This window comes from Lepidothrix coronata, unplaced genomic scaffold, assembly GCF_001604755.1.
Source record: "Lepidothrix coronata isolate B3197 unplaced genomic scaffold, Lepidothrix_coronata-1.0 Scaffold431, whole genome shotgun sequence".
Lineage (NCBI taxonomy): Eukaryota > Metazoa > Chordata > Aves > Passeriformes > Pipridae > Lepidothrix > Lepidothrix coronata.
The window spans coordinates 26,034-35,097 of record NW_016690611.1 but is presented as its reverse complement, the minus strand read 5'-3'; positions in this window follow the sequence as shown (position 1 = coordinate 35,097).

Here is a 9,064-nt window from a genome sequence, read left to right as displayed (position 1 = left end):
GATCCAATGGTTCCAGGGCTGTGTGTCCATTCTTCAGGCATCCAGCCCCGGCACGGCTGCAGCCAAAAGCAGCCCCGTTTCCCAAAAGCACCATGAGGACGGATGGGGGTGGAAAACCCCCACCAGAGGTAAATGAACACCATTAAAGGCAGGAGAGAGAACCCCCACCGGAGGGAGATTCCCACGAGTCAAGGTAGGAGACAGAGCCCTCAGCAGAGGCCCTAAAGCCCCATCAGTGGGGTTATCAATAGGCTGAGCAGCAGAGCAGAGAGAAACATCAGGGAATACATCCTCCTTCTCCCCGAAGACGTTGTCCAACAAGTCTAAAAGATGCATTTTCAAGGTGTCCAAACTGAAATAGAATATTGCCATCATCGTCCCTTTGTCCCTTGTATTCGCGCTCAATTAGATGCTGCTAATTTTGGTCTGTGTTTTGGCCCAGCCACCTCCAAGAATCTGTTCTTCTCCTGCCAACTTATGTGAAAACAAGCACTGAGAAACGAGAACTCCATCCTTGAAGGAAGCATCTTGTATAAGCTGGAATTAATTGGGGGCTGGGTATTGGCCGATGGCCCTCCAAGGCCATTTGAAGAAGAAAGTGAAGAGAAGGAGGATGAAGGAAGCCCCCAGACTCATTTAGGACAGACCCCCAAGGTGCAACACACCGGCACAGAAGGGGCACCACTTACACCATGGGGGGAGGGACCAAGGACCTCTGGCTGGGTGGTGCTGGCCACATCTGCCCAGGGTGACATCACAGGTTAATTGTATAAAAAGCAGAGAGCTCGTGCTGGGAGCAGATTCAAGCTGCACAGGGAGGACAACGTTACCTCTGCAGGGACCCTGGTAAGCCTGCCGACGCTCTGGGGATGCAGCTCCTGCTATGGGGGAATTCTGAGCATTTCGAGGTCAGTAAGACAACCTCATCAGTAACGCCTGAGTGAGTGAGGGGTTGTTTCGGGGGCTTGTTTCCCTTCTCTTTCCTGTCTCTCAGTTTCTCCTTTTGTTGGCTACTTCTTTGTAATAACTGTTGCTTTGTTGAACTTCCAACGCTGTACTGGTTTCAGTTTCGGCAATCTCCCTGCTACAATTACCCACCAAGTGCACCCAGGGCCTGCAGCAAAACCAATCCTACAGGTGGGTTTGCCTTTGCTTGAGGCAGGACTAATGCAAACTGTCTTTCCTAACACATTTCTCATGTGCACCATGGGCGCTGTATCTCTTCCAATGGTATGTGGGGGTTCTGATTGGGCAGGGCCAGCTCCACGGGCAGAGCCTGGGGTGTGAACTAACCAAGTGCCCTTTGCTAAATGCAAATTGAAGGTCCCACTACCTGTTGCTTTCAAGGGGATGTTTCACAGTCCATTGTACCATTCAGTCAAGGGGCCATTGTGACACTGCAGGATCCTATGGAGGCACAGGGGCCATTGGGACACTGTGGAACATCATGGAATCAAGGGGCCATTGTGACACTGCAGGGCCTTATGGAGACAAAGGGATGATGGTGACACTTTGGAACCTGATAGAATCAAGGTGCCTTTGTGACAGTGGGGAACCTTGTAGAATCAAGGGGTCATTGTGACACTGTGGAAACTTGTAGAGTCAAGGGTCCATTGGGACACTGTAGGGACTTATGGAGCCAAAGGGACCATTGTGACATTGTGGAGCCGCATGGAATCAAGGGGCCATTGTGACACTGTGGAATCTCATGGAACCAAATGGGCCATCGTGACACAGAAGGGCCTTCTTGGGCCAAAGGGACCATTGTGACCCTGAGGAACCTCCTGAAATAAAGGGGGCCTTTGGGACACTGTGGCAGCTCTTGGAATCTTGGGACCACTGTTGCAATGCAGAACCTTAAAAACTCAAGGGTGCATTGTGACACTGCATGGTCTTCTGGAACCAAAGGAACCCTAGGACACTGCAGAACCACATGGAATCCAGTGGTCTTTTGGACACTGCAAATCATCATGGAATCAAGGGGCCATTGTGACACTATGTGGCCTAATGGAACCAAAGGAAACCTGGGGCGCTGTGGAATCTCATGGACTCAAGGGGCCTTTCTGTCACTGTGGAACCTCATTGAATCAAGGGGACATTGTTACACTGCAGGCCCTAATGTAGCATCAAGGACCATTGCGGCTCTGTGGAACCTCCTGGAATCGAGGCACCTTTGTGACACTGCATGGTTTAACAGAACCAAAGGGACCCTGGGACACTGTGGAACATCTTGGAATCAGGGGGCCTTTTTAACACTGCAAGGCCTTATGGATCCGCAGGAACCATTGTGACACTGTGAAACCCCATAAAATCAAAAGGCCATTATGACACTGCAGGGCCTCTTGAAAGCAAAGAAACCCTGGGACACTGCGGAACATCTTGGATTCAAGGGGCCTTTGAGACGGTGCAAACCCTCGTGGGATCAAAGGGCCTCCGTGACAATGTGGAGCTTTATGGAAGCCAGGGGTCATGATTACTCTCCAGAAACTCGTGTAATCAAGTTTCCATTGTGACACTGCAAGGACCTGTGGAGCCAAAGGAACCATTGTGACACTGCAGGGCCTTGTGGAACCAAAGGAAACCTGGGACACTGCAGAATCTCTTGCAATCAAGGGGCCTTTCTGACACTGTAGAACCTCATGGAATGATGGGGCCATTGTGACACTACAGGACTTCATGGACTCAGGGGGCCTTTGTGACACTGTGAAACCTCATGGAATCAAGGGGCCATTGTGACACTGCAGGGCATCATGGAACTAAAGGAAACCTGGGAGACTGTGGAACCTTATGGAATAAAGGTGCAGTTTTGACACTGCAGGTCCACATGGAAAAAAAGAAACCTGGGAAGCTGCAGAAACTCATGGAATCAAGTGGCCACTGTGACACTGCAGGGCCTTATTGAAACCAAAGAGCCCAGGAAGATGGAGCCTCATGGAACCAGGAGCCTTTTGTGACCCTGCAGGGCCTCCTTAAATCAAGAGACCATTGTGACACTGCAGGGCCTGATGGAGCCAAAGGAAGCAGGGTCACTGTGGAGTCTCATGGAACCAAGGGGCCATTGTGCCATCCAGGGTCTGATGGAACCAAAGGAACTCTTGAGACATTTCTGAACCTCATGGAGTCAAGTGACACTGCAGGGCCTTATGGAATAAAGGGGCCATCATGACTTGCAGATAAGGCAGAAAAGGAAAGTGTGTGCCCACTGGAAGGAAGGTCCAGTGACATGGGAAGAATTTAGAGATGCTGCTTGCTGCTGTAGGGAGAAAATTCATGTAGACAAAGCTCAACTGGACTTGAAGCTGCCAGAAATGTGGGGGACAAAAAAAAGGATTTTTTTCCAAATAGATTAATGGCAATAGGCAGTACAGAAATATCACTGGCCCGCTCCAGGATGGGGGCAGTCACCTCCCAGACAGGGACAGAGACAAGGCAGAGGTGTTTAACACTCTCTTTGCCTCTGTCTTCAACACGGATGAGGGGCCAAGGGGGTCTCAGTGCCCTGAGCTGCAGGACCATGACTGCGAGAATGAGCAACTCCCAGTTCGGGCCTGACAGCGGGATCTGCTGCTCCAGCTGGATCCCTACAAATCTCTGGGGCCTGATGGGATTCATCTCAGAATCCTCCAAGAGTTGCTGATGTCATCACAAAACCCCTCTCGATGGTTTTTGAGAGGTCTTGGGAATCCTGGGAGATCCCGGCTGACTGGAAGCTGGTGAAAGTTGTCCCGATTTTCAAGAAGGGTAAGAAGGAGGACCCTGGAAACTACAGCCCTGTCAGTCTCCCTTCAGTGCCTGGTAAAGTTATGGAGAAGATTATTCTGGGAGGTGTTGAAAAACACCTGAAAGACAACGCAATCATTGGTGACAGCCAGCAGGGCTTCAGGAGTGGAAAGCCCCGCTTCTCCAACCTGATTTCCTTCTATGACAAGGTGACCCACCTGGCTGATCAAGGGAAGCCAGTTGATGTGATCTTTCTGGATTTCAGTAAAGGTTTCTATCCTGTCTCTCCCAGGATCCCTCTGGACAAACTGTCCAGCCCATGGCTGGATAAACACATCCTGTCTGGGTGAGCAATTGGCTCCCAGGTGTTACAACCTGCCCCAGGAAAAGGGGAGGGGGGTGTATCAATAATTCCCTTGGGATGGATTAGAGTGAAACGACACTGAATAATCGGTGTCTGAAAACATATATTGGTAAGGTTTATTTTAACAATTTTGTATCAACAGGTATTGCTAGCATTTTAGGTGTTGTCATATAACAACGTGGCATAGAGATAACCTTTGCGGGGGGGAGAAAATGCATAGGGGAGAAAGACAGGATAACTGAGAGTAAGGAAAAAGAAAAGATAACAGTGGAAAAAAACGTATATAGTCACCGCCCACGGGGGCCAGCGTTGACACTTGGTAGTTGCCGCTTCCATGTCTGTCAGTTGAAGTGGTGGCCTTGATCTGCTGGGGGTGAAGGAGGGAAGCCCCCACATGCCAAGAAGTTATGAGTTATTATATCCATGGTTAGTGTCATGGGCCATGCCTCAAGCCTCCAAACTCTCCCTGGGCCCTGCGCAAGAGTTTCTGTGTCTGGCCTGGTTCCCACCTTTTTTTAGATGGGCAGAGGGGGGGATGGGCTTTTATGGGCCATCAGAGGTCCTGCCTTTTCAGGGCTTGACACCTTCAATTGCCCATCAGAGGTATAATGCAACAGTCAAAAGCCTGCAAGAGTCTCCTAGAATGCATAAATCATCAACCATTTCAGTCTCTGACACCAGGTCGGGCACAGAGGGTGACAGTGACTGGGATGACATCACATAGGGGTCACTTAGTGGGGTTCCACAGGGCTCCATCTGGACCCTATGCTCTCCAACATCTCCATCAATGACTTGGATGCAGGACTGGAAGGGACACTGAGCAAGTTTGCAGATGACCCAAAACAGGGAGGAGCTGTTGAGTCCCTGAAAGGCAGGGAGGCCCTGCAGAGAGACCTCGACAGATCCAAGGGCTGGGAATCACCAACCATGGGAATTTCAACAAGGGGATTCTGCCCTGGAATGGGGCAACCCCGCATGGACGGACAGATTGGGAAGGAGAGGCTGGAAAGCAGTGCCAGGAAAGGGCCCTGGGGGTGCTGGTGGTTGGCCAGTTGGCCCTGAGTCAGCAGTGCCCTGGCAGCCAAGAGGGCCAAGTCTGTCCTGGGGGCATCAGGCCCAGCATGGCCGGACGGGCCAGGGAGGGGATTGTCCCGCTCTGCTCTGCCCTGGGGTGGCCTCACCTCAACACTGGGGCAGTTTTCGGGGACACAATGGAAGGGAGAGATTGAGCCATTAGAGAGTGTCCAAAGGAGGCAATGAGAATGGGGAAGGGCCTTGGGGGGGCCGTGTGAGGACACTGAGGGCACTTGGTGTGTTCAGCTGGAGAAGAGGAGACTGAGGGAAGACCTCACTGCAACCTTCAACATCCTCATGAGGGAAGAGGAGGGGCAGGGACTGATCACTCATGAGCAGTGACAGAACCCGAGGGAATGGCCTAAAGTTGTGTCAGAGCAGGGTTAAGTTGGATATTAGAAAGAAGTTGTTCCCCCATAGGGTGGTTGGGCACTGACCAGGCTCCCCAGGGCAGTGGGCACAACACCGAGGCTGCCAGAGCTCAAGAAGTGTTTAGATGATACTCTCAGACATACGATATGACTCTTGGGGGTGATCCTGAGCAGGGCTAAGTGTTGGACTTGGTGATCCTGGTGAGTCCCTTCCACCTTGGCATATTCTTTGAGTCTGTGCTTCTGTAATGTCCTGTTGATTCCACGAGGTTCCACAATGTCCCTCTGTTGGTTTTGTACCATGAGGCCCTGCAGTGCCACAGTGGCCTTTTGATGTCATGATGTTCTGCAGTGTCCCAGGGTTCCTTTGGCTCCATGAGTTCCCGCCTGACACAATATCCCCTTGGTTCCATGAGGTTCCACAGTGTCCCAGGTTTGCTTTGAACCCATGAGGCCCTGCAGTGTCACAGTGTCCCCTTGATTCCATGAGTTTCCGCAGAGTTTCAAAGGCCCCTTGATTCCATCAGGATCCACAGTGTCCCAGGCTTCCCGTCGTTCCATGATATTCTGCAGTGTCACAATGACCCCTTGTAGCAGGATGTTCTACCTGGAAAAGAATCTGATGGGAGAATCCAAGCAATGCAAGCTCTCTGTGGTGAGTTACTGCTGGTGCCAAGGGGTTGGTTTAGTGTTGAATTGTGCCAAAACCAGCCTGGTTCCCCAATCTTTGAACACATATCCTCCTTTTGGAAGCAGTTTGACAGATCAGCTGCTCACTGGCCTGAGAATATGTGACTGGCAATCCATGACTGGATAAGCATAAAAGCCTAGGGCCAATTTTCATAGAGCAGATTCTTCCACAGACTTTCTTGAAGTGTGTGGAGCTTCTCCTGTGAAGCAGGGACATCTCTTCATGGTCACTGCCCAGGGGGCAAAAGAGAGATCTGCCTTGATTTATTTCTATCAGACCCCGCCGGGCCCTTCCCGCTTCCTGCTGGGATCGGACACCGCCGGCAGCCCCGGCCCTGCTGGGCTTCATCAGCCTGAGGAATTGCTCCTAATTAGGGGCCATGGGTTTCGTCTTGGACTTCGTCTCCCTGGTCCTGGGGCTCGGCTTCTACCTGCACCAGAAGGTGAGGGGGGCCCCAGGGGGTCATGTGTCCCCTTCAGAGCATCTGTGCCCCCCTGGGGACCCCCCACCCCGGTGTCACCCCCTTTTCTCTCCCCACAGAGCTCCTGAGCCGGTGGCTGCCGCAGCCCCTCCCCGGGGCCTCAGGCCCAGCCTGGACCCCCCTCCCATCCCCACAAGGATTTTGGGCGGGCTGTGTGTCCCCCCCAGCCCTGCTTTTATTCTGACACCACCCGGCTGCTCCCAGTGATCCCAGTAAAGCTTCCCAGTTCTCCCCAGTCCCGGTTATTGGGGGGCAGTGGCGCGGGGGGGACCCAGATGGAGGAGCTGAGTTTGGGGGGGGCAGAACCGGCCCCGGGATAGATCGGGAATTGCAACCCTCCTGTGTTCCCCCTGTGTCAACCCACTCTGGGGGGACTTTGGGAGGGCACCTAGCCCTCAATAGGCACCCAGCTCACACCAAAAGGTGCTGGGACCTCCCCAAAACCTCCTCACAGCCCCCCAAGGACCCCCAAGCACACTCAAAGCCCATCCAGGACCCCACCTAACCCCTTTTTTGGAGGGACTTCTCCGGGCACTGGTGGTGCTGGGAGCCCCCCCGGCTGTGGGCGAGGAGCTCTCGGGTGAGCGGGTGGTGGGAAGGGGGGGACGGTGGGAAAAGGGGGGTCAGAGAGGACAAAATGGATGGTGGGACCCTCAACTGAGTGGGAGGGGAGTGGGACCCCCTAAAAGTGGAGGGGGAGGGGCACTGAGGTTTGGGGGATGATGGGAAATGGGTGGGAGAGGTCAGAAGAGTGGGAAAAGGGGAGGGTGGGACCCCCAAACTGAGCATGAGGGGGCTGGGGAGTGGGGGGATGATGTGGAAGGGGTGAGGGGGGGGGAAAGTGGGGGTTGGGACCCTCAGAGCGATCCTGGGGGGAAACTGGGGATCGAGAAGACCATGGAAAAGTGGGAGGAACAGGGAGAAGGGTGGAAAAGGGCCCCTTAAGGACTACAACTCCCGTGGTGCCCCGCGCAGCAGAGTGGGCGGGCAGGTGGAGGGCGTGGCCGCGTACTGATTCGCTGCGCCGGGGTTTCTGAAGGCGTTGCGCGCGTAGAGCGCCGTGTTGGCTGCCGGGAAAAGATGGCGGCGGTGCTTGCGGCTGCGCTGTGAGAGCTGGCGGAGGCTGCGGGAGAGCGAGGCTCTGGGTATCCCCTCGGGGCTGCGGGGAGCGCGGCTGTGGGTGGAAAGGCTGGAGGGTTCGGGAGGGTTTGGCCGAGGCGTTCGGGGGTTCCCGAGGGTCAGAGCGCGGGGCCTGGAACCCACTCGGGGGGGCTTTGCCAACGCCCTGGCTGCACTGCGCAGGCGCGCGGGCGGAGTAGTCATGAGGGAACTGCAACTCCCATGAGGCTCCGCGCGGTCCGCCATTACCCTTCCTGCCAAGCGCCTCTGCCGGCCCGGCGGGCCGACCCCAGGGAAAGGGGATCCCAATGCCCCCCCCGAACCCCAGAGACCCCCAACTCTCAGCACACAGAGACCCCACAGGGAGGGGGGTCCGGGGGCCCCCTAAAGCCTAGCAGTGGGGTTCAGGGGATCTCCCAGCCCCCAGGGCAGGGGTCCTGAGGGTGCCCCCTAAAGTCTGGGGGGGAGATGTACCACATCCGGGTAAGGGGATCCCAGTGTCCCCAGTATAGCCCAGTGACCTCCCAGTGACCCTCAGTACGGCCCAGTAACCCCCTCAGTGACCAGCCAGTGTGTCTCAGTGACCTCCCACTGCCCCCCAGTATGCTCCAGTGACCACCCAGTAACCCCCAGTATGGCCCAGTAACCTCCCAGTATCCCTTCGTGTGTCCTGGTAATCCCCCAGTAACTCCCCAGTCTTTCCCAGTGCCCTCCCAGCATCCCTCAGAAATCCCCCAGTCCCTCTTAGTGCCCCCTGCTTCCCCCCAGTATGTCCCAGTATCCCCCAGTAATCACCCAGTGCCCCCAAAGCCCCCCAACTGTCCCCAAAGTGTCTCCAGATGCCCTTGACCTTTCTGTGAGCGTGGGGGGGGGGGCCGTTTTTGGGGTCAGAGTGTCCAGGGGGGGCTCCTGGGGTGAGATGGAGGGTTGGGGACATCAGGGATGGGGTGTGGGGACAGTGGGGAGGGGTTTGGGGACAGTGGAATTGGGACTGTCAAGGGGGGAATTAGGGCCATGGGGAGGCCCTGGGGACATTGGAAACACTAGGGGGGTCTCAGGGTGTCAAGGGGGAATTAGGGACACCCAGAGGGTCTTGGGGACACCAGGGGGGTCTCAGGACTCACTTGCTTGTGGTGCTGCCCCTCCTCTCTCCTCCCAGGCCCCATTAACCCCCCCCAAATGTCCCCCAACCCCCCTTTTCTCTTTAATCCCCTCCCCCCACAGATCCCTTTGACCCCCCAAGA